This window comes from Oryctolagus cuniculus, chromosome 3, assembly GCF_051225735.1.
Source record: "Oryctolagus cuniculus isolate XC-2025 breed Fujian yellow rabbit chromosome 3, ASM5122573v1, whole genome shotgun sequence".
NCBI lineage: Eukaryota > Metazoa > Chordata > Mammalia > Lagomorpha > Leporidae > Oryctolagus > Oryctolagus cuniculus.
In genome coordinates, this window is record NC_142869.1 from 63,939,528 (window position 1) to 63,945,043 (window position 5,516).

Here is a 5,516-nt window from a genome sequence, read left to right on the forward strand (position 1 = left end):
TTTTTCACTTAGTACTATATAGAATTCATTTTTTAAGGTAATGCACATCATGTAACCATATGAATATAACTTCTCAATTTTGAATATCAACTGTGGTCTTTTTATTGTTCAATAATATTATCCTAATTCCATGAGTAAAAAAAAACCTGTCCTTCATACATGCCTCTCTTGTAGCATTATCTCTGTCTAAACTTAAGTAAATTCCCTATTATGTTAGCAACTGTAGTCTTTGAAAGTAGGAGCTATAAACAATTTATCTGTTCCTGAAATTTTAGTTGCATAACAAATATTTATTGAATACATGAATAAATGAACTTTAGTAATGGGAACTGGAATCCTGGACTTCAGTGTCTTGATTTTTCCTTCCTCTGATTTTATTGGGCAACTCATAACCATACTTCAAGGAAAAGTTTTAAACACTCCCGTTTAAATTATCAACATTAGGCAAGCCTGCAGTCCCTTTTCCTTCCAATCCTAGATTAAAAATTAAGCTTCTTATAATTTCCTTGGTGTTTGAGATGGCCTAGGAGTAGAAGGAACATAAAACAATTTCTCATTTATTTGGCATCATTAGGCACTTCAGAAAGTTTGTGGAAAAATGAAATTAAATGATAAGTTTATTTTGGTGTGCAGAACATTTTGAAATCCATGTACATGACAGTTATTTAAAAAGTCAATGGAAAAATACATCTTATGAAAGACTATCCATGGATTTCAAAATGTTTTACTCCAAAATACATTTTTCTTAAAAATTTATTTATTTATTTTCATTTTATTTGAAAGAGAGAGAGAAAGGATGTCTTTCATTTGTAGATTCACTCTCAAATACTCAGAACAGGTTGGGCTGGGCCAGGCAAAACTAGGAGCCAGGAATTCAGTTTGGGTTTCCCATGTGGATGGCAGAAACCCAACCACTTGAACCGTTATCTTCTGCCTCCCAGAGGGCACATTAGCAGGAAGCTGGATTGAAAGTGTAGCCAAGACTAATCTAGGCACTCTGATATGGGATTTGAGTGTTTTAACTGCTGTACAAACACTTGTCTCAAATTAATTTTTTTAAGATTTATTTGAAAGTCTAAGTTATACAGAGAGAGAAAAGGCAGAGAGAGAGAGAGAGAGAGAGAGAGAGAGAGAGAGGTCTTCCATTTGATGGTTCACTCCCCAGTTGGCCACAACAGCCGGAGCTGACCGTTCTGAAGCCAGGAGCCAGGAGTTTCTTTCAGGTCTCCCACGCAGGTGCAGGGGCCCAAGGACTTGGGCCATCTTCTACTTTCCTAGGCCATAGCAGAGAGCTGGATCAGAAGTTGAACAGCCAGGATATTAACTGGCACCCATATGGGATGCTGGCACTGCAGGCCAGGGTGTTAACCTGCTGCACCACAGTGCCAGCCCCCCAAATTTACTTTTAATTCCATTTCCCCACGGACTTTTGAAGTGCCCTCATACTAGGTAGGCAAAAAACAATTTCTTAATATTAGCCATTCTATTTTTAAGTATTAAAAATTAATTTGGTATTTTTATATTACACTAGAGTTTTATACATTTTTGATTAACATGTCCTAATTTACATTTAGGGGCCAGCATTGTGGTTAAACTGCAGGTTAAACTGCTGCCTGGCTGCTCCTCTTCCCATCCAGCTCCCTGTTAATGTGGCTGGGAAAGCAGCAGCAGATGACCCAAGTGCTTGGGCCCATGTGGGAGATTCGGAAGAAGCTCCTGGCTCTGGGCTTTGGCCTGGCCTAACCCCGGCCATTGTGGCTATTTGGGGAGTGAATCAGCAGAACAATTCTAAGAACATAACCATACTTCAAGGAAAAGTTTTAAACACTCCCGTTTAAATTATCAACATTAGGCAAGCCTGCAATCCCTTTTCCTTCCAATCCTAGATTAAAAATTAAGCTTCTTATAATTTCCTTGGTGTTTGAGATGGCCTAACATATTAAAAAATTACTGCTATAAAAGAGCATGCTATCCTGATGGATGATAATGAAATTACTTTCTGTCTAGAGTAGTTGTTTGGTCTCATTTCATCTTTAGTGGTATGAAAAATAGGCTTTTTGGGGCCAGTGCTGTGGCATAGTAGGTTAAGTGTCTGTAGCACTGACATCCCATCTGGGTGCCGGTTTGAGTCCCAGCTGCTCCACTCTGATCCAGCTCCCTGCTGTTGGCCTGGAAAAGCAGTAGAAGGTGTCCTAGGTGCTTGGGCCCCTGCACCCGAATGAAAGACTCAGAAGAAGCTCCTGCCTTCCTCCTGGCTTCGGATCAGCTCAGCTCTGGCTATTTTGGCCATTTGGGAGTGAACCAGTGGATGGAAGATCTCTCTCCCTCTCTCTCTCTTTCTGTCTCTCCCTCTCTCTCTCTGTAACTCCGCCTCTCAAATAAATAAATAGATCTTTAAAAAAAGAGAAAAATAGGCTTCTTTGTTAGATTTAGTCATATAAATGGAAGAAATAAGATTCTAAATGTTTAGACTTCTTGGAGAAAGTTGATATCTATCTCTCTGTTTATGAAGTTATGCAGACTAAAGGCTGGGAAGGAGATTGATTGCTGTGAGCAGGTCTGTTTCATTGATATAAGTGGGGACAGAACTGATCACTCTTCTCACAGTGCAAGAATAGTGACAGCTAATGGGAACAACAGCAGAGTCATCATAAACAGCTGTGAGAATGTGGGCAAGTATGAGAGCTGTACCTTCAGTTAGAAAACATGATGCAAGTGTGTGCCTGAGAGTGTGTGTTCGTGTAGGAGTGGGGAATTGTTAGTCCAAGGGTACACAGATTCAGATAGAAACTTTTTATTCTTGATAAAAGTATTTGTATTTGTCTCAGTTGCTGCATTAATACTAAGCAATGTTGACATCTGAGTTTTCGAGATCAAAACATTTCCAAGAAGGCAGATACACAGTGGAGTGAGCCCTTGGTGTGGAGGAAGAAGATAGGACTTTTAGGACTTTTTGTGACGTCCCTTTGGGTGAGTCACATGGCTTTCCTGGCTGTGACTTCCCAATATATTAAAAAGAAACAGTATCTACCAAGGGTTTACTAAGCACCAAGTTCTTCCTGAGTGTCCCCCTCCCCAAGTATATATCCATATTATTTCATTTAATCCTCACAAAACCAATGAGGTAAATGTCATCGTCTTCTTTTATAGATGAGTATACCAAAGTGTAGAGACGAATCTGCTCGATCAACTACACAGAAGAGAAAGTGATGGAGCTATGGCCGGCGCCGCAGCTCACTAGGCTAATCCTCCACCTGTGGTGCCGGCACACCGGGTTCTAGTCCCGGTTGGGGTGCCGGATTCTGTCCCGGTTGCCCTTCTTCCAGTCCAGCTCTCTGCGGTAGAGGATGGCCCAAGTGCTTGGGCCCTGCACCCGCATGGGAGACCAGGAGAAGCACCTGGCTCCTGGCTTCGGATCAACGTGGTACGCCGGCCACAGCGTGCTGGCCACAGCAGCCTTTGGGGGCTGAACCAATGGAAAAGGAAGACCTTACTCTCTCTCTCTCTCTCTCACTGTCCACTCTGCCTGTCCAAAAAAAAAAAAAAAAAAAAAAAAGTGATGGAGCTAAGATTTGAACCTTATCTGTTTCCAGAATATGGGCTCTTAGTCACCACACTGTATTGTCTGTTTCTTTTTTAAAAAGAGAGAGAGGACAGTAAGAACTTCATGGTCCCTTCTCTTTGTAACTCACATAAAACTGAGAGTGAAAAGCAAGTGGCCTCTTGATGTATATATGCCCTCCAAATATCTAAATATCTGCCTTTGAAACTTCTGAATTCCGATGCTTTGTATTGTTTCCCCATCTTTTGTGGTTGTTTTGATGCTGGTTAGGTCTGTGTGCAGAATTCTGGAACTGCGGGGACAGGTTCATTTGGAAGAATTGTGGTTAAGTCTCTTGAAAGAAAATCACACTCATTACTAGGCAAGTACTTTGAAAATCAGGACCATGGTGTTTACCCATTTTGATGGCATCTACTTTACAAGTTTTTTTTTAAAGATTTTATTTATTTATTTATTTGAAAGAGTTACACAGAGAGAGAGAGAGAGAGAGAGAGAGAGAGAGAGAGAATCTTTCATCCGACGGTTTACTCTCTAATTGACCGCAATGGCTGGAGCTGTGCCAATCCGGAGCCAGGAGCCAGGAGCTTCCTTCAGGTCTCCCATGAGGGTGCAGGGTCCCAAGGACTCGGGCCATCTTCTAATGCTTTCCTAGGCCATAACTGAAAGCTGGATTGGAACTGGAGCAGCTGGGTCTCAAACCGACACCCATATGGGATGCTGGCGCTTCAGGCCAGGGCGTTAACCCATTGTGCCACAGCGCTGGCTCCTGCTTTGTTTTTTTTTTTTTTTTTTTTTTTTTTTTTTTTTTTTTTTGACAGGCAGAGTGGACAGTGAGAGAGAGAGAGAGAGAGAAAGGTCTTCCTTTGCCGTTGGTTCACCCTCCAATGGCCGCCGCTGCAGCCGGCGCACCGCGCTGATCCTGGCAGGAGCCAGGAGCCAGGTGCTTTTCCTGGTCTCCCATGGGGTGCAGGGCCCAAGCACCTGGGCCATCCTCCACTGCACCCCCTGGCCATAGCAGAGAGCTGGCCTGGAAGAGGGGCAACCGGGACAGAATCCGGCGCCCCAACCGGGACTAGAACCCGGTGTGCCGGCGCCGCAAGGTGGAGGATTAGCCTATTGAGCCACGGCGCCGGCTTGTTTTTAAAGATTTATTTACTTACTTGAGAGGCAGATTTACAAGAGAGGAGGAGGAGAGAGAGAGAAAGAGATAGGGAGAGGGCCGGCGCCGCGGCTCACTAGGCTAATCCTCCGCCTAGCGGCGCCGGCACACCGGGTTCTAGTCCCGGTCGGGGCGCCGGATTCTGTCCCGGTTGCCCCTCTTCCAGGCCAGCCCTCTGCTGTGGCCCGGGAGTGCAGTGGAGGATGGCCCAGGTGCTTGGGCCCTGCACCCCATGGGAGACCAGGAAAAGCACCTGGCTCCTGGCTCCTGCCATCGGATCGGTGCGGTGCGCCGGCCGCAGCGCGCCGGCCGCGGCGGCCATTGGAGGGTGAACCAACGGCAAAAGGAAGACCTTTCTCTCTGTCTCTCTCTCTCACTGTCCACTCTGCCTGTCAAAAAAAAAAAAAAAAAGAGATAGGGAGAGAGGGAAAGAGAGAGGGAGAGAGAGAGAGAGAGAGAAAGGGAGAGAGAGTTCTTTCATCTGCTGTCTCACTCCCCAATTGGCCGCAATGGCCAGAGCTGAGCTGATCTGAAGCCAGGAGCCAGGAACTTCTTCCAAGTCTCCCACGCAGGTGCAGGGACTCAAGCACTTGGGCCATCTTCTACTGCTTTTCCAGGCCATCAGCAGAGAGCTGGATTGGAAGTGGAGCAGCTGGGACTCGAACCGGTGCCACAGGTGGAAGATTAATCTACTACACCACAGCACTGATCCATACTTTGCTAGATTTTAAGAGCTTTGAGTATCTCTGATTTGGCATGAAGGAAACACTGAAATAATATACATTTTGGGAACTG